The sequence below is a fragment of the Lepisosteus oculatus genome, chromosome 1 (assembly GCF_040954835.1).
Source record: "Lepisosteus oculatus isolate fLepOcu1 chromosome 1, fLepOcu1.hap2, whole genome shotgun sequence".
NCBI classification, from domain to species: domain Eukaryota; kingdom Metazoa; phylum Chordata; class Actinopteri; order Semionotiformes; family Lepisosteidae; genus Lepisosteus; species Lepisosteus oculatus.
In genome coordinates this window covers 19345584-19370694 of record NC_090696.1, presented here as the reverse complement: position 1 = coordinate 19370694, position 25111 = coordinate 19345584, and positions in this window count along the sequence as shown.

Below are 25111 nucleotides of genomic sequence, written 5' to 3'. Positions count from 1 at the left end.
GCTGAAGGTCTGCGGTCTTAACAGAGAATGTTAAACAAAAGGACTCGTTTTGCCAGCTAATTCTGTCGACTCGGACCGTCCTGCTCCTTCAGAGTAAGAGAAACTGCCCCGAGGGGCCTCTCCTTCGGCCTCGGTCCGGGCCCCGCGGCCTACACCCGAGTCAGAGCCTTCGCGAAACTTGGAAGCGCGTCCACGTAACCTGCAAGAGCGGCACGGAGCTGAGCGATGATGACACTGCAGGTACAGACAGTTACGTGACTGAAGGAAAGTGACGTGACGTTTTTCAGTGCAGGCTGGTGTGGACCTCCGTGTGGAATAGAAAAATCTTTTTTTTTTATCCAGCGTGTGGTTTAATTCATCACACCGTTGCCATAAATTCACAAATCCGATTTCTTTCCATTCAGCAGATAACTCAGGGGATTGCGAGATCAAATCAACCTGGGCGTTTTATGCACTCTATCCCACGCAGAAATGACGCTTTGACCTTTTATACCCTTGACAGGCGCGTAACGTGAAACCAGTTCACTTATTCTCTTATAAAGGCATATTTCTTTGTTTTGTACTTCACAGAACACAGTTGTTGTTGTTTGTTTGTTTGTTTTTGCCGTACCACTGATTTTTATTCCCAGAATTAAGCGAATACACGATAATAACCTGGATAAACGAAAGGGTTCAGAAATTCTTTAATAAAATAAGCAGAAGGCTGGACGGGGCGCACTGAGACTCGCCCTTGTTGCGCGTGCAGAATCCCGGGCACCTGGTCCACGCGACACCCTTTCAGAGGGCTGCAAATCGGTGTCGCGAGACGAAAACTGCAAGCACGCACGGCAATAATACGATAGCGAAATGCCGGGCGGGAGAGAGAGAGAGAGGAGTCGAGTCCAGAAGCACCTGAGACAGGTGGCGGGCCCAGGGGCTCGGGGCGTGTGCGAGTCCTTAGTGTTTTCAGAAAGGGTGTGCGAAGGCACCAGCCCGTGCGAGAGAGGCGAGGACTGGAGAGAGACAGATCCCTCCTGCAGGTTCTGACCATGAGGGTTTATGTCAGCTAACGCCGGGAGAACGTGGCCCTACATATGCACGGTCAAACTTGTTTGTTTGAATTATTTCATTCAGCTAATGGGTTAAATAGTCAGAGTATGCTTTGGGGGGTAGCTGGGTCGGATACCCCGTTATCTTGATTATAGCACGAAAAACGAACTCTCACTTGATGTCTGAATTCTCTCCAACTTCCTTTCGTCTTTAGGTGTCCGTCTTCCAAAGTATCGCGCTGCACTGTTCAGCGGGACTTGGTCTTTGTTGATCTGGGGTTGTAAGTTCATATTTTGTTTTCTATTATTTCGGGTTTCCCCCCAGTAATCATCTAAAACTCTTTATCGGAGTCTCCTGTCTTTTAGATACCCGCAAATCAAACAAGACAAGGTTGGAAGGCCGGAGCAAAACATTTTACTCTTCTAGAATTAATTAATCAATTTATTTTATTTTGATTTCTCCCGGAGAAGTGAAGAGCGTCTCTTAAGTGTGGTGACGAGTGTGTGTGAGTGTGTGTGCCGTGTCCTTCTGTTAGTCATACATCATCGTGACAGCCCCCGAACTCCGCTGCGGCTGTTGAAACTCGGGAAAGTCTTTCAAGATGGATCTATCTCCCCATAGCAAACTGACATATGGGGTCGACGCTTTTGTAACCGAAACTCGTTTTATTAAATGATCGTGTGTGTTTTTAATAACGCAAATATCTGGAAATAAACTTCTGCGCGCTGCTTGGATCTTTCCCGGCCCGGTCTGTCAAACTGTCAGCACTGCTCCGTGTTTACACAGCCTGCTACTGTCTCTCCGCGTGGGTCTGCGATATACTGTAAAATATCTCCACTAATCGCCCCTACTCCCACCGGGCCGGGAGCAGTGTGAACCAGATTGCAGTCAGAGAGACACCCCAGTCCCCTTTGTAAAATGATGTGCAAATCAAAGCCGAGACACGAGAAAATGAGTTAGCAGGTGACTTGCATCGTAAGTGCTGCAAAAACAACAACAATAATAAGGTTACGACCTAAAGCGATATTCTGATATGAAGCGCCATAAAATCATCACCACCATAAGCTGAAGTAGCAGCAGTATCCACGGTGTCACATATCTGGAATCCATTTCTGTAGATAGGCCGTACTGTATATATCATTTCAGTGCAGCACTACCTACTACTCTCTTATCCTGTAAAACAAAGGGCAGGCTGTGCATCGGTCATAGAATAGTTATTAGAAAACAGAAACGATAGTTATTAGAAGACAAAACGGCTCCAGCCTCGTAGCACCTTCTGGATTTAAAAAAAAATTAACCGACTGTCTGGAATTGTTTTTAAAACACGTAAATTTCTCAAACTGTTAATTTCCTATTTACTTGACTGACGCCAGAATTTTAGGTTTCTTCTAGTCCTATAATTAGAAATAATATTTGGAGAGTATGGCAGGCCTACCTTAAATAAAAAAACCGAATTAATAAAAACGTATAGAAATTACCTGTCCATGCATTTAAACGAAGGCTATTCGCAATTGACGAATTATTTAAATGCCAGAGATATCGATGCATGTTTTCTCTTAAGCTCTGGCGTTTAAGGGTCTGTTTTGTAAAACGTGCTCTTTACAACTTCAGGGGGATTAAAAGCCCAGCTCTCCACCTCTTGCAATTAACATGCCGGATTCATAAAATATTAAAGTGCAAAGTCCGGAATTGATTTTATGCACATATACTCAGCCCGTGCTGAATTTAGTTTGCATGTGTTATCCCCCCGAACTCCCTCGCGCAGGCACTCAGATGGAGAGCGCGCGCCCGGGCCTGCGCCCTCGTCTCCCATCTGTTCGCTACTAGAGCGGGTCTGAAACGTCATTAATATTTAGAAACATTTTTTCCTTCTTCTTGCTTAATTTTACCATACACCCGTCGAGAGCACTTCAACCCCCCCCAACACCACAAACATGCGAGACAGTCTGAGACCACTCTGCCCTACGCGTAGTGTTTTTTAACACGTCCTTTCAGGACCAAGCGATATAAAATTAACATTTTGTATTTCTTCTTTACCCCTTATACGACCTTTTTTTTTCTAATGAAGACACCTTCGTTTATTTTGAACGAAAACGTTTGCTACTTTCACACACATTTCCGGGTAAATATATAACACATACGGTGACCCGTATTCTCCGTACAGCCTAGATCCGAAATTATTTTGGTGAGTTGAAAGGTGATCAGCTTCATCTTTGTCGTACAAATAGTGAACATAAGTTTACACAACCCAGCACCGTGTGAATTCAGCTGTTCGGGTGGTAGAAAAATTCGCCAGAGGCGAATAGATATTTCCAGATATTTTCCTACAAAGCCTCCGGGAGAGAGGAGCTCATAAAGGGTCGCGCCATCACTTTGTCCCGTGTGGAGTTTAGTACTAAACGCCCAAACTTACACACACACAAAAACACGTAGCGTTTAAACAAAAAATCCCCAGTTCGGTAATGTGTGCAAGTTAAATGTTTTTCTCTGTGGATTTTATCAATCTCGGCAAGAGGTTATTAAACAAGTCCACGACAAAATAAAAAAAATATTACTTTTCTATAGATGACCGAATCAAAACTGAAATCTCTCTCTCTCTCTCTTGACACTCTCTCGCTTTTGATACAAAATATGTAAACTCTTTTCTGATTGTATGCTAATTTGACGATTGACTCGATTGAATTTGCTGATCTCAATCAACATTTGCTGATCAACTCTGAATTTGTGTCCTTTCGAGGATTTCGCGTGTTTGTGATGATTAAAAATGACCTGCTATTTATTAAAGTTATATAAAACGATACTAGTCTGAAATCCCCGAATTTCAATTTTCGATGGTATTTTAGTTCTCACGAAAAAGGCATCGGTAATAGGGTTACTGACACGAAAGCCTTTGTGCATTTAGTCTTCTATGCTGTTTTCAGCAGGAGCGAAGGCCCTTTTATAATAATGAATAATAAAGTTTATTTTATGTAGAACCTTTAAAACTGACTTCACAAAGTGCTTAAATTAAGATTTTTCTATAAAATAACAAAAAATGCCCAAAGTGCCTATTTTGAACGCATAGGAAGAAAGAAAACGAAATGCAAGGAATAACACATGCAAACTTTTTGAGAGTGTTAGCGTGTATGTCCCAGTGTGTGTGTGACCACCTTTCCTAAGGTTGAGGGGTCACGACAGCTGCCGTTTAGCGGTTCATCGGCAGGTCAGGTCGTAATTAGAGGCTGCCCGGGTTTCCTCCGCGCTTCGTGTGTGAGAGAGAGTCTCTGTGCTTGATCCTGACACAGGATGTAATTCAATCCCATCCAAGGGAAGACAAAAACCGAAGACCCTCCCTCAAGCTGAAAGCAACAGTGTTTCCCGACGCCGCTTCATTTGCAGTAGATGTCTGTATTAATCGCAGTTTTTTTTTCGATTTTATTTGTATTATTTATTACGCATTTTTTACGTTACCCCTGGAAGGCGTTTACGAAGACTTTATCTGTGAATTGTCCACAGAAAGCATAATACAAAGGAGCTCCTGAAACAGAAATCGTTTTACAATTTCGCGTTTTACAGCAAAATTGAAAAATAAAATAAAAATAAGACCAGTTGTTTCAAGGTCTTGAAACGTGAACATGGCTGTAGTTTTCATTTTTTTTGTATCTACATTTCTTCTATCCAAAAAGAAAATTATTAATAATAATACAAATATATATATATAATAAATAATACTTGAATTGCTTTATGAATTTTCGTGGGAGAAACCTACACATGATCTTTTACAACAACAACAGCAACAACAACAATGATAATAATGATATTTTGGCTGTGAGAGTGAAATTCTGATCTCTGACCAGGGTTTACTGCGCTGCGCGAGCACGAGGACAGTTTGACGGGAGAGGATGCGCGGGGCCGCAGCAGAGCGGATGACGTAGGCGGCTGCAGTAAGCACTCAAGTTCAATCAAACTTCTATTACAAAATGGAGCTTAAGAGAAACAAATGAGGAGAGTAAACCTCCGGTGTAAAATTAATACGTAATACCTCGCCCCCCCCCCAAACAAAACAAAACAAAACAGAAGGCTGATTAGATGGATCTTCCTTATCGAAAACCTGTTTGTGATAACACAAGCAGTGTGAAGTCCGTTCAGAATGTGCAATCGTACGAACAGGTTTGGCATTACTCTGTTCAAATACAGGTATGCAGTTCCAACAGGACACCGGTGACACGTCTGGAGAGAATGAACTCCATGCCGAGTCTCGCTCAGTGAGTGGTGACGCTCTCCGGGGTGGGTGACACGGCCAGGCCTCTCAAGGCTCACAAGCCGGTCATGGCCTCTCTCGTCTTCCAGCGAGCCAATTGTCTTAATAAATCAAGCCACCCACGCCGTCTTCACACAGAGTGCGTCCCCCCCCCGCCCGCCCGTCCCCCATATCTCGGAGTGTGCTTCCTTTCTTCTTGAACTTTCCTAATTGGATCTGATCCGGCGAGTGCCCAGATCTCCGAGGATGGAGGTAAACCTTTGCGCTACTGATCAAGATAGGAGGTGTGGCCTTGGGTATTGACACCTTCTGTCGCTCTGTCTTTGACGCCTCGTCCAGGACAGGGACAACATGAGAAAGAGCACCGCCAGTTTTATGCGTGTTTGGATCAGTGATACAGCACGCCCGGCCTCCCAAGTTTCACTCACCCCGTTACAACACGCGCTAGCGGGCGACAATCCCACCGCCCTCTGTGACCCCGCCCCCCCGACACGACAGTAGGAAGAAATGAGCAATGTCTGGCCCCGAGACAGGAAGGAGGTTTTAAAGGGCTTTCTGACTCCAGGCGTGCACAAGGCAGCAAGCTTGGCTATTTCACTGAACCCCAGCTGCTGGCCCTGGAAACTTTAAATCACTGGTCTTGGCAATGCCGCACTGTAGCAAAATGATGACGAATCGCAGCGGAGTGTACTGTTCGTTCCCATTTCTCCCGCGTAAACACATGCGCTGGTTATTTGTTTGACGCTAGGTTTATTTCTTCTTCTGGAAAATTTTGTGTGGACTGTTTTTTTTATCGTTTTTCAAGGTGTGGATCTTTCATTCCACCGGGCGACTGGCCTCGAGCTGTCAGCAGCAGAAGACAGCGGGGGCTCGAGGGAGCTGCGCCGGCTGGGCCGCGTGAGGATCAATAGCCCGCGCTGGGGTGGGGAAAGCGCGCGGGGTGTTCGATAGCTTTATAAGCTCGGCTTGATTGAGGAACAATGCCTACGCGCGGGCACGAGCCAGTAATGAGGTCGTTTTCAAAACGTCTCGATCGCTTGACCTCCGCTCTCGGGTTAAAAAGGAAGAAAAAGGGAAGATGAGGTCCTATCAACCTGTTAAAACAGTGACTAATATTTTGTATAATACACTCAGATTCAAACACTAAAGTGGCCATAATGCTCAATGGTCAAAAATGCAATAGTTCGATACACATTTATCTCCTTTAACAAAATAAACAACAACAACAACAAAACAATAATAATAATAATAATAATAATAATAATAATAATAATAATAATAATAATAATAATACAGTTTATGATATTATATCTTTTAGGTCCCATCTGGAAGAGTTAATGGAATTCTGCAGGCAGCGATGTGCTGAATGACTGAATACAATGTATCTCTTCCCTCGGTACATTTACATTCTACACATATCCATCTTCGTGTCAGATCCGGGGTCGTACAGGGTTCACTTACTCGCTTGTTTCTCTCGCTTTCGCTCAATAAATAAATCTCTGCAGCTTTTCTGTTTACCGCCTGAATATAAATTCGTTTGCAGTCGATCGCAGCCCCGTGAAGAAATTAGAGGCTGCGTCTCCTAATGGCTTGCATCTGGTTAGAAAAAAAATCACGGGGTTGCTTTAAAAACAGGTGCGCGCTCGTTTCCTCGCCTTGCGATGAGTTATGCAAATTGCCGCCACATTTAAAAAATAAATAAGTCGCCTAGAGATCCCCATATAGCAACGTAGCGCGGCTGCTAGTAACTGCTCCTCCAGTGTTGTTTAAAAAAAAACAACTAAATTCCTCCGCCTTCATGAGCCAGCTTTCCAGAACCACATCGAAAACGTTAACATACCGCACAAAACGCGTCCTGTGCCAATTATAGCCTAACGCAGTCTGAATATGTGACTCACAATACGGGAGTAACAGATGTTTTTCCAGCCTAATGTACACTGTACCCAAAGTACCCCCATTAGATAGCAATAGGAACTGTATTAGCACGCTGACCCCGGGTAGGCGAGTCGCCTTGCCTTGGCACCATTCCGCGCTAAACAGCTTGTACCATACCAACAGACATATTTGTCAGGACAGATGATAGTTAATGGTCGGCTCGTGTTCAGAATGAACTATGGAGTTTTTCCTCGGGGGGATTTTCACTGGAAGCAGACCAACCCCCCCCTTCCCTTTCCCCCAACACACTCTCTCACTCCCGACTCCCTTATTTCGCCTTCCAACAACTGCATGCCAGCTGCCTTTAACATATTGGCAACGGTGTCGAGAAGCAAAGATGGCGCCCAACGGGCTGTTTACAGCGTCCCGTGCCGCTGGCACACCGAGCGCTCGAGTCTGGTTCTCGTGCGCGCGCGCGCGCCGGAGACTCCCGCGTGCACGCTCGCTCTCTCTCTCTCCCAGTCTCCACGACGCTCCGCTTTTCTTTCTCTCTGCCCACCTTTCAACCTTCTCGCCTTCCAGCTACATCTCTCTCGGTGCTCCCTGCTTGAGTAGGACTGCGATGGCTTCTACCCACGGTTTATGTTTACACTTTCGTGGTGGTCGGTCTTCGTCGGTTGAAGTGAAGGAAAACTGTCATCCTACCGTGGGGACGCGGCCCTTCACGTTGAAATCACAATGTGTTTAAAAAAACCAACTAATAAAACAGCGTCCATAACTATTTAAGAAAGGTATCGGTGCAGGCGAAGTCTCGAAACGGGTAACAGCTACAACTCATGTTTGGCAGTGAGTTATAAATTGCCAGTTGATGTTTAGTACTGTGCAGACAGGTTTGTGTGGGACAGTTCAAAAGCAGAACATTATAACACACGATTACTTTGGCGAGCTTTGAACTCGAGGACCAGGAAATCAAGACCCGTGAGGTTTACAGTTTAACGCGCACTACACTTCCAGCGTCTTTTCAGACATTATTGCAAGTGGGCCGAGAATGGGTGTTTGTGGGCGCTGGAGTCTGTTCCGTGGAGTAAGAATAAGCGCAACGAAAAAACAATCAAGACCAGAGCGAATTTTGTACATTTAAGGTCTTTATTCATGGTCGTTTATCATTGTTTACGCCAGGAAAACGTTTTTTTTTCCGTCAAAAACGGCCTTACAAAATATTTAAAACCCGTTCCCTGTTTCTACTTAGAATACAAATACTCGTTGCAATATTTGCAATTCGTCTATTCTACCTTAACACAGCTGAAAGATATAAGTATAATAAAAGGTATGAATATTTGGTAGACGTCGCATTCTTCACATTACACAGCGGCTTCAGAGCACGCGGGCTTGCTTTAGTTGTACAGATATTTTTCATGAAATGTATTTTGTGCAGAATTAGCGGATGGACAGATTGTGAGGCGGATACATGGAAAAACAAGGATGCACGGTGTATAACTGTTTTTATTGTCTTCACAATCGCTGCGGTGGTTTGTGACCAATGTCCACGGCCGTTCGCGAACTTTCTTTCTAATCCCTCGAGGTGAATACGAAGCTCGCGCCTCACTCGGGCGGCGGAGCGGGGAGGGAGGATCGATTTCCGTGAGTCTGCAATTCGCCTTTCTCAACACGCCTCAGAGATTCACAAGGGGAGAGAGGGAGCGGGGGTACACCTCAGTAGAGTTCGTGGGGGGCTCCCGTCCACCTTGCCAGTAATGTAGCGGTATCACACAACACTGCTCTCCCAATTACAGACACGGGTTCCGTCTCCGACTGGCGCACGACACGTTTAAATGCTTCACGGTTTTTTTTTTCCCCCCACTCACCAGTAAAACGTCTTCAATCACGATTGTATAAAACCCAAGGCAATTTCCGTTAAAATGAGAGTTACAGGATGACTAAACACATCCTGTAACACAACGTGGACAACGTTCTGTGCTTCGCACGTGAAGAGGCCGCGCGTACATTCTCTTCTCATTTTTTTTTTAATATGACGTTGAAGGCGATTTTCAAGCGCGAGCAGCTCCCTCCCGGTTCCAGAACGCAGGCTCGAGAGAGGATATCAGGTAAATCAGGTGTGAAGAGCGATTGCCCTTCGAGGAATGGGTACCATCTGCGAGCGTAATTGATTTCCCACCCTTATCGACTGATCCTTATCCCATCACTCAGAAACCGAGCCCAGGGATCACGGCCGTGATAACCGCGGCTCCCGGAGGTTTATTTCCGCTCGTATTAACTCCTCACCTCGCTGACAGGACCAGTGATGCCGGGATTTGGCGCTGACACGCGGCCCTTGTTTAACCCTACGACTGTCAGGCCTCATTATTTTTCCATTGCTCGACCCGGGAGCGCCCGGAATGAAACGGCGCTGACAGATGACTGTCACCGCCGAGAGAAAGGTCAGCGCCGTTAATGCAGCGCGGGGCTGTCGGCCGTGATTGGTTAAGCCCCGAGTCTTCGCACTCCGGTTCCCCCTACTCGATCACTCCCGCAGCCGGCCGGTGTCATCGGGGGGATTCTAGCTAAAGGCGCGCCGCCACGCCGCCACGCCGCGGAGCTCCTGTGATGGGGAGAGGGAGGAAGATGGGAAACGAGAGAGACCGTGTGGGTGTGGGTGTGGACATTTTGTGTGCTTCTGACGTAAAGCTGGGGGCCACACACGCACACACACGCAGCTGAAGCAATATAAGGTAAGTCAGACGATTAGTGTTAGACGTGTATCAGGTATCTTAGGCCTGCTACCACAATTAACACGTGTATACAATTCCAGCAGGATCTGGGTGTTCCTAGGTTATTGTACAGCGAGCTGTTGTACCTCAGTTTCGTTGAAAGCAAAGTTACGAAGGATATATCAAGCCTTTGATTATTTTGGTGTACTGGGCTGCTATGAAAGAGAGGTGCATGAGGCTCCAGTGTTAAACAGTGCTGGGATTTTGTATCCTGAAAGTACTCCATACGGAATCACGCAAAGAGCACACTAAATCAGGGATTCGAGAAATGCCCCGGTCACCTGCAAGACAGTTTGATTCCTCATGATCGGTGTGTTGTTTCTCCCCTCCGCCTGTCTGCCTTGCTTTGGCCGTAGTTTCTCCCTTAGGTTTTACCCAGATTCCAATGGGATTTTCCAAGTTCGGCTACAGCAAGACCATGAGCCACAGAGGCCGGGCATCATCCCAATCCCATGAGCACTCAGTACAGCAGGGTTTGGAACGGTCTGGCTGCGGGACAGCACTGCACCAGCATGGCAGAAGTTCAGACAGTTTCGCAGCAAACAAGATAAATGGCAGTGTAACGCAGATCAGGTCTGCCGAACACACTCGGTTGCAGGAGGTCATGCGGCCAGCGCCTTAACTGCCACAGTGCTCCTGCTCGTTATCAATTACAGAGAAGGGCAGCGGCTGAAAAACAGGGGGAGTGGATTGGGCTGGTGACTATGACCACGCCTCCTCGAAGGTTAAGGGTTAGGGGGCTGTGTGGAGTTAGCACTGGGCAGTTTTCGGCATGCCTGGCATTGCCCATGTTCCTCAGATAAAATAAAGCCAGCAGAAAGTATAGATCACAGGGCCCATAGACAGTCTGTGGGGCTATTGACCTCAGAGAGCAGAGCTTTCTTGTTAGATAGATACTTTATTGATCCTGTGAGGGAAATTGCAGTGCAACTGCAGCTTAACACACACAACACAGCCACAGTCACTACCTGGAAGTGTTAGAGGGCTCACAGGGGCTTGCTTGCATTTCAGGATCCCCCTTAGGATGACAGACTTAAAGCTTGACGAAGAAGAGGAGCCACTGTTCTGTCCTTCTGGGAAACGTTGTCAGTCACAACACGGGCAAGACTTTGCCCGTCTTCCAGTCTATAGCAGCCAGCATGACTCTGTTCCAGTGGACTAAAACAAGAGGTTTTAGTATTCCCGTCTGTTGAGAAGGTGGATCTTCATGAGAGGTCGGTGGATTTGCTGTGGGCTGGAGGAGAACCTGATGGAAGACATGATCGTAATGATCGCGGAGCAGTGCTACACAGCTCTTCCTGGAGCATGGCGCCACGGCCTGAGGCAGTCTGCAGCCCCTGCAGCAGGACAGCCTAGCCAACACCAGCTGTGGGGAGCCCTTCCGTTCCTCAGCCCTGCTCGTGACCGAACATGATCACAGAGGAAGCGATTCTGAAACAGAGCCACAGACCACAAACAAGCAAACACCCGCACTCAGTGTCTCGCAGTACAATTTCTAAGAATCCAAGGAAACAGAGTTTTTCAGATTGCCCACTTCCCAGATGGAAACACACTAAACATCCATCCCTCTATTTCCTAGCCACCTCATCCACTTCAGTGCCACAGGGGAGCTGGAGCGTATCCCAGCAAGCAACAGGGACAGGGCAGGGGACACCCAGGACAGGACACCTGTCCATAACAGGGCACACAGACCCAGACACTCACATTTATTCAAGAGATAATTTTTCCTGAAGACAAAGAACCTAACAGCCTGTCTTTGGACTGAGGGAGGAAACCCACCTGAACAAGGGGAGAACATGCAAGCTCCACGCAGACAGCGCTCCAGGTCTGGAACTGAACCCAGGACCCCAGAGCTATGAGGCAGCAATGCTGACCACTACATTACCGTGCCACCCCACACACACACAGAAAAATACTCTGCTCTCCCCCTACCCCACCTCAACACAAGGTTACTTCTGAACATTGAAATGGAAATAAAGGAGCGCCAGGACCCTCGTCTTCCAATCCCAAAAAACTTACTATCAGGAAAATACCTGATGGAAACTGGTGCGATTTTTACCACACATTTTGAGTGTCGAGACAGAAATTAGCCTCCCTTCGTCTGGGATTAATCCTGCTGAATTAGAAACAAACTGATGCCCGTGCTTGGAGAAAGGCTCACAGTCACTCTTGAGAAAATCAGAATAAAGGGACAGGAGACAAGCTCAGGAATAGTTTCCTTTTTTAATTAGCGCCACTCAAGCTATACAGTACAGGATTAAAAACCCCACCCATATTGTAGTGTTCAATTTTACAGATTATGATCAGATGTGCTTGGATTCAAACTGTGAATGGCTGCATCAGGGAAATTGAGTCTGTAAACCATTATTAAACTCAACAAGAAGTACCCACACATCAAGAATTCAGAGGTGCTGGTGCTACATAGGGTTACAGTCTGGACCCAGCTCAAGCGCTGCCGTTCAGACAGGGCACTCAGAGGGCCACCTCTCATCTCCATCAGCTCTCAGCCCAGAGCCAAAAGAGGAGCTTTTCACCAAGCCCGCAGCATCCAGGGAAAGGCTGTTGGCATGCCCATGGGATTTGACAAGCATTCCCATGGGATTTGACACCCGCCAGGCATGTCAGCCACATTTTTGATAACCCTTTCTGTAGGGCAATAGATTTATCCACCACAGGCGTAGAATCCGATTAGGAAAAATGCACCGTCTTTATCAGCCCGCGAGGAAAAGGACACAAGTTGTGTTCTTACCACACTGATCTAGCGCCGTGTGTCTGGTGTCTAGTTCTGGGCTTGACGACACTGCCGGTAGCGGAGGCTGCTAAACTCACCTGTGTCCTCACCTGCGCACAGGTAGCCGAACACCTGAGCCGATTCTCAGAGCCGAGTCTTCTCAGGTCCTTGTGGGCCAGGCGACGGCCCGACGCCCGTGGGCTCTGTCAGGCGGCCTCCTTCAGGCCCAGGTCACCCGCGGAGACGCTCGGGGCTCCAGGCGGGGCACACTCAGGGGTGTCCACACAGTCTGGCAGCAGAAGCAGAACGTCATGGCGGGGACGGACACGGGCGAGGAACAGGTAAGGGGTGGGAACAGAGCGGAGCCCCGGAGCGCAATAGGAATGGGACAATCCATGAATAACAACCGTCTGGAGTCCAGGCCTCCTGACTCTCGACCAGCCCTCCCTGGAGCTTCTGATGTGTGTCAGCCAAAACCCGGAGACATCCTTCTGAAGTACACGAGAGGAGTTGAATGATTTTTTCTTTTTCAGAGCCGGAGTTTGTTAATCCGCTTTAGGACGCCCTGTCTGCAATTCCATTTCCTGTATTTTTTTTTCCCAGACTGTTCTCTCCTGTGTGGTGAAGGACAGGGTCTTTGGGCCTGGAACACCGGTTTGTTGTTGTTTTTTTTTTAAGTAGCAGAAATAAAATATCTAAGAAGAAAGAGTTCAACGTGCCCCCTCACAGCGGCAGACACCATTCCTCGCAGTCTTAGACCAGGAGTGTTTTAATCTGCCAGCTCCACACCCGCCTTTGTCCGAGAACGAGGCCTGTACAGTATTTGTCCTGAGTGTATGTAACTGCAGTATCGTAATTTACCGCAGTGTTTTAAACGCCACTTAGCAGGGTTCCGTAAGAGACGCGCTCTGCGCTATAAGCAGCGGAGACTGGAGCGGTTTAATCGTAGTATCGTACTTCTTTATTGTCACCAATCACCCTTAACTGGAATGCGTTTAAAATGTCATTGATCTTGATAATGCAGCGCTTTAATATGACAGTAACAGTTGTACGCGATACAGGAAGTCAAATCCCCGTGATTGATGACCGGGAAGCCGTGAGTTATAATCCATCTACCTGAGTGATGTGCGCGCGCCTTGCCATTATTACCCAGCAGACAAATAAATAAAATCCATAAAGGTGACACAGGGAATTGATTCTTAACAACGAGAGCGAGCTTCCCCGCTCCGGCGGCGCGAGAGGCGGGCGGGCAGCGCGCGGGAGCTCGGGCTGTCCGCTTCGTTATTTAAGTGTCTGTCAGGAGCTTGGCTGTGTCTCAGCTCCCAGCCTCCAGCTGCGACAGACTGCAAAACCGCGCGATACACATCCTATAAAATGCATTTCAGAGTGTCTGCAAAATAAAGTGGCTAAATTATTAGTAGTGGAGGGGTATGGTTGTTCACTAGGCCACCGCTTATCTGGTAAGATGATACGTGGGTGTACAGTTCTGTACTGAAGTTGTCTTTCATCATTATATGTAATATAACCTATTACCGTGATATAGTAAAATCCTTTAGTACTACAGATAATAATAACAGAGCCCTCCGATTTCTCGCTCACGACCCGAGGCGCCGTCTTTGTATCTGGTGGCTTAGACTTCTTTCAATCGTGTCACCTCTCAGTTTCCAGCAGGCAGGACACGTCGGGGAGCTGTCAGTCAGCGCGAGCGCCGCAGAGGCACGCGGTGTCCTCGCGCTAGCGCTCATTCTAGGGCATTATGTTCTATTTCTATCCGCCGCTGGAAAGATGACAGGCGCTAAACTGAACCTGCCGATCCGAGGAAGAGATTAGGCCCGCGCATTACTGCTGACGGAAAAGGTTTCGTTTCTATTTCAAGTTCGTGTGTCGGTTTAAACGCGCGCACACACACACACCAATATAACTGCTTCATCCCCTCTTCCTTACGATTCTGACGATATAGATGGGGCAGTTTTTCGAAACCCCCACAATCCAACTGGTCGAGAAACAAGGGTTGCGTTTTTAAACGCAGTTTTAATGTCGGTGCTTGTGAGAGTTCCGACCCGGACCGGCTTGTGTGTCTATGCAGATGAACCCGTTACTGGTGCCTGAGACCCAGAAGGGCAATGAAACGGCAGACTCAGCCCTCCGCCGTGGTTCCATAAGCAGGTACCCTGCTTATTGTCTCTGTAAATTATTCACGCAGGAATAAAGCGATCAGGCCGTTTGTACTGAAACTACTAGCTTGCGCGCGCGAGCTCCGAGAGCGACCGGATCGTTGTGATTGACGGCTCGTGTTGACTCATACCCACGGCGCGGGGCACCAGCTCAAATCAATATTAGTGCCAACGTGTCAGTTCCACACGCACGGGTGGCTTTGCAAACTTTTCTCTTCGGAGCTGCGCGCAGATGATTGGGCTGTTTGTGTTGGGGGGGGGCGCTGGAAGCGCTCGGCGGCGGTGTCTCTTGCCTGTCGCGCGGGTAGGTAAGGTTTACTCAGTCAGCTCTTGCCAGTCACAGCGATTCTGCAGCACGCGGAGCGCCTCGTGCGAGGCAATGAGTCAGGGCGTTCGCACCGCTACCGGGAGAAAGGGAGAGGCGGCAGAAAACAGGCGAACACGGGTCCTGCTGCTCGGGACCGAAGTTTGAAAACGACAGGAGGCCATTCAGCCCAGCTGGCGCTTTCAATAGCCGAGTGATCCAAGGGCCTGATCCAGCGATGGAAGATTACCCACTTCCACACTGTGGAGGAATAGCGCGCCTCCAGGCCCCCACCACTCTTTGTGCAAAGAACCGTCGGGCCCTGCTCCCAGTTCGAACGCCCAGGCTGACCTCATGCGGTCATCCTGCAGGACGGCGGGGGACGTACAATACGGATCATCTCAAACAGAAAACTTCTACCGGCCCTGGGGCTCTGTTACTGCTCATTCGGTGTGCAAGCGTTCGCAGGGAGGAACAGTAACGAGCGCTCAAGGGCAGGACGGGCACCCTGCCCCCCCAGGGGGAGCGCACAGCCCTGGGGGAGCCGGCTCAGCGAGCTGGCCGAGAGCCGCCATTTCCAGGAGCACGTCCCGACTCTCCTCGGACCTCTTTCCCCCCCGCCTCCATGTCGGTTTGTTTCTAATTCCCCCTTTTCTTTCCCCTCTGGAGTGCTGCCGGGAATTCTTGTCCCTCATGTTGGCTGCACCTTTTCCCACAGCTGAACAGTAGAAACCCAGCTGGAGAGTCGAAGCAGAAGAACAGGAAGAATGTATTGCCTGATTGCCTGCCGATACTGCCTGCAAGGTGATATTGGTTGTGTTACAGTGGATTGTGTTGCTCTTGACAAGGCTGGGAATCACATCCTCACCTGCCTCGCCTGTGAGAGTGAGTGATTACTGACAGCTGGTTAAGAGCACCTTCTGCCACACAGGTTTATGAGGTTCAGATTTCTACCATATACGGCCTGCATGTGGGGCGGCGCAGTGGTGGGCATTACTGCCTCGCAGCGCTGGTGCCCTGGGTTCAATTCTGGGCCTGGGGTGCTGTCTGTGTGGAGTTTGCATGCTCCCTCCGTGTTCATGCGGATTTCCTCTGGGTGTTCCTGTCTGTTCCCAGGGTCCAAAGACATGCTGGCAGGTTAATTGGCTTCTGGAGAAATTGGCCCTGGTGTGAGAGTGTCTGTGCCTGCGTGCCCTGCGATGGCCTGGCGTCCTGTCCAGGGTGTACCCTGCCTTGCGCCCGTTGCTGGCTGGTTAAGAAGCAGATGGATGGACCATAGACATGTTCAGGAACTGTGCTCTGACAACGTTTATCCTTCCACAGCGCCCTCTACTGGTGCAGTACCCCAGGGTGTCTGCTGCCAGTCCCACTATCTGTGAGAAATCTGCTTCCCCTCTGATCTGCAACACTCCTTAATGCCTTCATAAATCACACTGGATCGGCTGCATGTTAAAAAATGCCTCCGAGAATGGTAAGAATCCCTCTTCTCCTTTCACCTCAAATTTTCGTGCCCCAGTTCTGTCTCTTGAAGCTTTGGCTAGAAGCACGCTCAGCCTAAACCCACCTCACTGGAAAACCACCCCTCCAGACATAATGGTTTGCGTCCCAGTCGGCTGAAACTTTTTTCAGGGATAAAGTTACCGAGGGGAAAAACCACTTCTGGCACGAGATGCTTTTCCTGGAGCAGTTTTGGAAAAGCTGGCCAGTGAGAGCCCACAGGCTAGAGGGGGTCCTCACGTCAGCTCACTGGCCAGGCGAACACACCTGCCCATGTGGGCTTTGGAATCGGCCCTCCCAGCGCCGCTATGTTCAAATATGACATTTTCTGGGCATGCCGTCGTAAAAAAACAACAACATCCTACTCAAAATGGAGAAAGCTTGAAAGCTCAGAGCGTTCCACTTCCCAGGAAAGGGATGAGGCGTTGCTCGTGCTTGGTTCAGGTATCAGTGCTGGAAGAAAAGAGGACAGGACTCTAGTACAGCAGCCAGTCCTGGTGAAGGCTCTCCACACACGCGCCCGCGAGAGGGAGTGCCACCCCTATCCCATCAGCCCCCACCGCCTCCTGGAATGTTCCAGTACCGCAGTCAATACATCTCAATAATGCATCGATTATGCTTGGGTTCCCACTGCACTTCCAAAAGAAGACCATCACCTCTTCTGAATGCAAATCCATTTTGATAATAGCATCACCCAAATAAACCAATAATGATGGCACATGAGAACGTGTCCTAAAGGAGAAAACATATTTATGGCAGCACACCTACAACCCCATTAGAGCAAAAGAAAAACTGATCTATAGATGCTTTTCTATGCCTTTATGCTAAATAATAGGCATGTGTTTTGTGGCTTAGGTTATAGTTGTAGCAGTGTATAAGTCCATATCTCTGGGTATCCTGGTACTCTGTTGTGACACGATTCCAAGGATATTCACAGCACAACAGATCTGTCGCCTGCACATGTATGGTTGAAGGTTCCCCAAGACGTTAAATATCTCTTGCAAATTGGTGGGAATTCTCGCTGAGCATCACAGGAGTAACCCTGGCTGCTTCACTGAAGTCCTGAGAACGTTTTTTTTTAAATCTGAACAGCTAAATTCTATCAATGTTTCTCTTTCTCCAGCTGTTTCATGGGATAATATCATCCACGAAAAAGCAATGCCAGCACCCGCTGATGAAGATGATCTCCGGGGGTAACAGGGGGTACTGTACCTGTGAAACCACAGCCTGATAAAATAATCAAATTGCCTGATGGGTGTAGGTTTTTTACACGGGACCCGGATGCACGTCACTGCAATCCTATCAGGGAGCTAACAGGATACGTCCGCGTTCCAAATAAAAACAAGAATCCAGGACCTTGTCCGTCGTGCCCTGCTCATCAGTCTCGGCGCAGAACGTGCTCCCGCCCTTCAGTGGGATGTGTAGATGAGACGCCAGTGAGAGCTCTCCAGTCCTGCTTGCCATGTAACCTCGGAGGGCTGTGATAAATAGTGGCGTGACAGTAATAACAGAATTAGACGGCTGCAGCGAGGAGCGACGAGCAGACCTGCCGTTCATTAGTCAGGCGCAGGGGCCACCGCGAGGCCAAGCTCTGTTTTGCATAAGCAAGGCTGCCGGAGCCGGGCAGTGATGGATGTCAGCCCAGTGATGCACATACTGTACCGGGGGGCGCGGGGGGACAGGGGGCTCATTCTCCTGCGCTCGTTCCCGCCTGCAGTGTTTCTCGCGGGGCAGGCCCTGCTGCCACCCAGAGAACTACGGAGCGCGGGTTCGCCCACGCCGCGAGGGGCGGAAAGGGCGCTCACAGTGCTGCGGTGTCGGACTGCGACCCCGTTTGCTTATTTTGCCGAAGAGAGAACATTCCTGAGACTGCAAATGAGCCCTGCTGTAGCACAGAAATACTCCGTTCCAGCATGTAGTTAATAGATCACCATGCACATACAAATTAATCTGCGGTACACACTGAAGAAAGCACCTTCTTTGCTTAGTTTCTTTATCAACGGGGTACAATTAACACTCTTTTTTAATCCATGGTTGAGATATTTTTACTCCAATATGGAATCTAGACATTCACCGTCCAAATAGGATTATGATCTTTTTAATTAATTACCCTGCTTGTTGTCGCTTTTAATTATTTGTGCAGGAACTGCAATGCAGGCATTTTTAATGAGAAACAGAATGAACTGACATCTGTTTAAGTTGCTTACATTTCCTTTAGGTTTCGGGGTGTGATATTTAGGGGGCGGGTGAAATGCACTCATCCCAGTAGACCTATTCATAAACTCAGACATGACGTGGAACAGTTTCATCGCACCTATACTGTGTGTTATTTCACTGCATACCACAGGAGCAGTGCATAGGAGCACACATGAGCTACCCAAGCAAAGCTGAGCAACGTTGTACAAAACCTAGAACGCAGCACAGAAATACTACAGCCATGTGAACATGGCAACTCCAGATAATGTTAAAAACATTATCTCCAAACATAACATTAACAACTCCACAAAAATACCTTCACCTCTGGTGCTCGAAACCCTCAGATATTGCAGAATAGGAAGAAAACCTCAAGCAATGTCTAGTGTAAGTTAACCACTACCCTCCACTACATCTGGGAGGCCATTCTCGTTATTAATAACAGTGTTGTTCTAGCTGCTATTAATAATAATAATTAATAATAATTGCTTACACTTATATAGCGCTTTTCTGGACACTCCACTCAAAGCGCTTTACAGGTAATGGGGACTCCCCTCAACGCCAAAACCAGCACAAGCACAAATTAATCATTTTAGTTCTGCTATTACGGTTTAGCAATATTAATACAATTAATTTATGCTAATAGCAGGGCAGTATAGCTTTGCAAGTGTTAAAAGGCATTTTGTTCATATTTCTTTCATGGTTACAAACACAATGGGAACATTCCTATGATGCATAAATCCAAAACATAAGATTCAGGGGGGTGACAAAATCCGGTTCGAGCTGTTTTTTTTTGTAAATCAGAAACAACAAAACAGTGCAATTGATCACTCAGCTCAAAGATAATGGACTAGGCACTGAAGCAGCAGAAAAATTTAACACGTTCTTTTGTGTCCTATTTAAAGCTCCGGCGGAGGCTCTGAGCAGTCCTGCTGACGAGGCAGGCTTGTGTATATAGGTCTTGTGCAGCTCTCAATGGGAATGACTTGAAGTTGCAGATTTGCCTGCGCGCAAGCTGCGTGAGTGGGCAGTGTGCACAAGGGGTGGTTCTGGAGGGGAGGAGGTGTGCATGTTTGCGAGGGGGGTTGTGCATTATTTTTTTCTTTCTCTCGCCGTGCGTGGGCAGGAAAAGAGGCCCACTGTTTTCCTGGGCTCTTGCACACTCGCAATTTCCCCGCGCCAGCCGCGCGGCAGCATGAGCGCGAGCGGTTCTCGTGCCAGCGGCTTCGCAAATCGAGTTAGCCCGAAAGCTTTGATTTAATTCCGGGAATGGGGCTGTAATTCGTTTAAAATTAGCTGCGCCTTTTTTTTGAAGAGCGAGTGAGAATCAGGCAGGGGAGGAGAGCTCCATTAACATTAGTAGGTTGCGGCTGGAGAGGAGGGGGGGAGAGAGAGAGAGGCGGCAGGCTGGAGTTCCGTCCAGAGGTGCAGAAGCGCACGATGTCGATGTCTTCACAGACGTTGGAAGTAAATAAAACCCGACAAACAGCACGTCAAACCCCGTCTCTGCCTGTTCCATCTCCCTCGGCTAAATCCCAGATAAGGCCAGATGGTATTTCAATACAGTTCTCTGTCGCTTCCGAATCGCCGTACCGGGTGGATCCTGCGACTGGACTCGGTCGTGAGTGTCAAACCTGGCGTGATGTGTAGAAAGGGAGGCGATTCTCCTTTCTGCTGAAGCCCGTTTTCCCGTCCCCTGAAACATCAGAGCAGACAGTCCGCCTGCAGAGAGCTTGCGCGCCGGAGTCGGAATGTTGCCCGCCGGGCTCAAACTGAGGAAGCCTCGCCGCTGTGGTTTATTAAGTGTACGTACCCAATAAAAATGATTAAAAGGTCGAAAAAGAACGAGCCAAAAACACCAAAGCTGATTATCATATCGATAATAATTTAAAAAGAACCAGGCCTCTGAACGGTACTTTCCAGATATGCAACTTAGACAATACGACTCCACACTTTCCTTTGATAAGAAATAAGTTATTTTGTTAGAATCAAAATAAATTAAATTTCGTCGACATATCTAGAAGTTCAAAAGCCCCCCCCCCCCCCCCCCCCTGAAAACACGGAACACTACTATGCTTCTTAGGGCAGCTTCAGTCCTCGGATATGAAGAAAGCGGTTAGTTCAGGTAGGGAGCTGCGTCAGCACGCGTAGGCAGCAAAGGAATAAGTGAAGGTTTATTCCATGCTGAAAGGAGAAGAAAGGAAACACAACGTTTCAGCATGAAATTAACCTGTACTTGCTCCTATGAAGAAAGCAGGAAGGAAGAATCGTGCACACGGTGCTACAGCGGGAGTAAGGGTTTTCTCCAGATGCATTGAAACAACAGTGCTTGTCGTCATGATTCAGATACAGGAGACGAGACTATCATTCCTACGAAATCATAATCTGCGTTCAGGATATTCAGGGCCAGACCAGACAGCTGTAAGAGGGAGACACCTAACCCGAGTCGGCCACTCCGGGGTCCACCCGTGGAGGAGGAGAGGAGGGGGGGGGCGGCTGTACAGCCTGGAAAGTGCTGAATGCGCGCGAGGGGTTGGACCACTCCGAAGCGCGCCCTGTCCGGATGATTGATGTCGGGAAGAGGAAGGGAGGAGGCGGAGGGAGGGGGGAGGCTGGCGAGGCCCACCTCCGAGCAGAGTGTCACGTGTAACAGAAATATACACAGTCGCCCTTATTTCCCCTCTCGGTCTTCACTGGGCAGCACGGTCTCTCTTTCCCCTGCCCTGCCAAGGCAGAACTGTCCTTTAAGGAGCCATCCGTCAACCAGCAACCAGCAGAGCTCCCCGGACTGAACGCTTCTCTCCTCCCGCGGAGCAGTTGACACCGCCTGCGCCGAGAGAGCACCAGGCCCTGCTTCAGCACGGAGCGCCTGTCTGACGTCAGCCGGCGCGCCGGACTCGGGCAGGAGCGAGCGGGTGAGTGTCGCCTAACCTGTCGGAGCCGCCCCTCCCTCCCCCCGGTCTGGGCTCAGCCGGCTGAGTCTGAGATCGCTCTCCGGGCTCTGAGCTATGGGCTTTTTGGACCTACATTATGGATAGAATCTACTTTCAAATCGGGACGCAAATGCAGTGCGTCTGGGTCATTAAGGACCCCAGAATGCGGTAAGAGTTAGGGTGTTAACGCCGTGTCCCAGCTCAGCTGCAGTTCCCCGGTATTTTCCCTGAAGCAGCAGTGTTTCTCTCCGGCCCCTAAACCGCTGTGTTCTTTCAACACACTGAGCCTCCACCTGCCTGTAGGGGTGTCCTGGACAAACCCCACTCTGCTCCTGCACAGTCTGTTCTCCCTGTTCTCCCTGTTCTCCCTCCAGCTCCTCCTTCACCCTCCTTCACCCCTGGAGCAGCAGTGCCCTGAGCAGTGCCTCTCTCCTGCCCTGAGCCACTGTGCAGTGGGGCTGCTCTACACTGGGGGAGACGTGGGCCCCCTCCTGTAGTGAAACACTCTGCACTCAAGCTACAGAAATGCGCAGAATGATTTATGGATGACTGGGCTAAAAAAATAAAATGGTTTTGCAACCAAGCTGAATGTTTTTTCTGCGTCTATCTATGTCTGATTGTGTCCGGCTGCAGCACAGAACCAAGTGAAGGACACGAGTACCTTAATATCTCGGGGTTTTGTTTGGTTGAAGCAGAGCTCTTTGCCTGCGAGTGTCCATACGGAGCTTCATCAACACGCAGAGGAGCTGGACAGTCACAGGGAGTCCAACTTAGAAGCCGTGGAGGAAAATCTAACCTCAGTTCAGCAGCAGGCGTGTTTCCGAGCTGGACTGAGCTGTTTAGCTTGGTGCAGCCTCTGCTCAAGCTTCTCCAGCCATGATGCCATCTGTGAGGTCAGAGAGGAGTCACTAGGTTGTTGTTGGGATCCGTGTGATCAGGTGCAGAGACATGCTGCTGTTCTCTTCTGCTCAATGATCTGTATATTCAAGCACTTTGGGCAGACCCTCACACACACCATTATTTAAGTTTGTTACCGTATTTCTGCTGCTCTTATACATGTCATGTCTTCACTTGGGCCCCTATAAGACGCTAAATTTTGATTTATTATCTGTCTACTCCCCACCTTGCAACCTTTGTTCATCTCACTCTGGCCTTCTGGATGTCCTCCAAGCTCGTTTTTATTCTGTGGGTGACAGGGCCATCTCTCGCTGCGCCCCAAAGCTCTGGAAATCTATCCCCAGGGATATGAGAGAGTCACCTTCCCTGATTGCATTTAAATCCAGACTCAAAACCTTTTCTTTTCAGAAAGGCTTTTACTTAATTAGTGTCTGTGTCAGCTCCTTTTTCTAATGACCTTGTATCTTGTGCTGCATCTCTAACCACTCATGTTCTTTATAGGTGCTTATTCTCTAATTTGCTATCCTGGTTGACAGTTCTCTTTTCTTATTTTTTTTCACGCCTACTGCAAAGCGCTTTGAAATGCTACCTTTAAAGATGCTATATAAAATTAAGTCCTCTGCCTGGTGTTCCAGTGTGGTCGTCCCCTGTACGCCCATGTCACACAAGGCCCCTGCGCACCTGCTCTGCTGGGATTAGGGTGGTTCTTCTGTCTCGGCACAGGGGGGGGGGCGGAGAGTTTGTAAGTGACTGCAGCACAGCCCCGCCTAGCCCAGTGATCCAGTTTCTGAGTCGCTGTTTCGATCTGCGGGCACTTAAATGTTTCCCCAACAGCCCCTTTACTTCTCAAGTTTCCTACAAAATGCTTGGGAATTGTCTTCAAAGCAACGCATCACTCAATACCAGAACACCCCTCCCCCAGTGAAGTCATCAATCACTGACAGAAGTTCTTAAAAAGCAAACAACAAATTGCGTCATATCCTTTTCCAACACCAGCTTTGACTGCTTCAGGGTCCAGAGTGAAACAAGGAGCTGGGGACAATCACGGGAAGGGTTTTTGGAATAAAAATAATGTGACATAGCTTTACACCAAGAGTTGTAGGTGAGTGCCTGGGAACAAGGTGCACAGTCTTGTTATTGCAGACACTGATACTTTGTGGGCCAAGATCCTCCAATTAATTAATCACAAGCAACCTAATCCTCTGGATGAATATACTTTCTTCTTAAACTGTCTGCTAGATAACTGTGTTTACAGAACCCTCTCATTTAACAAAGACCGCTTATCCTTGCGGTTGATGATTGTGATGAATGACGCAGCACTGCACGTTATTCATTTGCATATTTTAATACTACAATTGAAAATTAAACAAAAGGTGTGTACAGCTGTAGCTAAATCTTATAAATATATGTTTTCTACATAAGAACTTTAATCACCTCAAAAGTTACAAAAAAGGGGAAGGGATTATTCGGTATGAACATATAATTTATTTTACATAAATACAAATAGAATTGAAAAATTACACTCTAGGGGGCGCCCGAGAGCAGGGGTGGTAGGGGTAATATTAAAAGTAAAGAGACAATTTAACAAGCAGGAAATGAACAGCAAAATACAAAAACAAAAGAATAATCACCCGTAATTGTTTCCATTTAAATCCTTGAAAAATCCTTGACTTTGTTTTCAAAGGAAATACAAATATGCATAAGAAACCCTGTGTATTTTCTTTTTTGCTTACCCTGATAATTTCAGTATTCATGGCTTAGGTAATGTTCAATAAATGACGACCAATAAATATTCCACATGCATTTCTTTACAGAGCTTAAATACAGAGGTAATAACAGGATAATACTGACGGGATATTGGAGGATGAGAGAGCAGCTGGAGTGATACAGTTTTCGGATGCATTTCGCTCTCACATAACGATGGGAGCCTGAGGCATTTCCAACCTCCAGGTGCCGTTTTCGCCATCTTGTGCAGATCTGTCCTCTCGCGACGGACACCTGACCTGAGTTTTTGAGTCGGGAGTTTGCAAGAGGAGCCTGTGAGAGGTGTTGGGCAGCTCTTGGGGGTCGGTGCTGAGACGGTTCAAGATCCGTTAGGTGACAAAGCAAATCCCGGCTGCCAGGAAGGGGTTGGGGAGAACCCTGGATGAGCACCTCTAGACGCAGCCCTGTGATGCAATCACAACGGCTGATAATACTGCTGTGCACGAAGGAGGGTCAATCGCGAACTCCACTGAGTCTTGAGTTCCACAGGAAGTGTTACAACGGGGCCTTAATTCTCTTCAAGCGATGCACGGTCATACCGAAGAGGTAAGAGGCTGCTAACATCATCGTTGTCGCTTTTGTACTGTAGCCTTTGAAAAAAGGCAGCTCATCACCCCTGCCCAGTGTCCACACATAGTGTGTGTATTAGTTACATGAGGGTGGGAGGTTCGAATCTGCAGTCACAGCCTGAGGAGAGGACACTTGA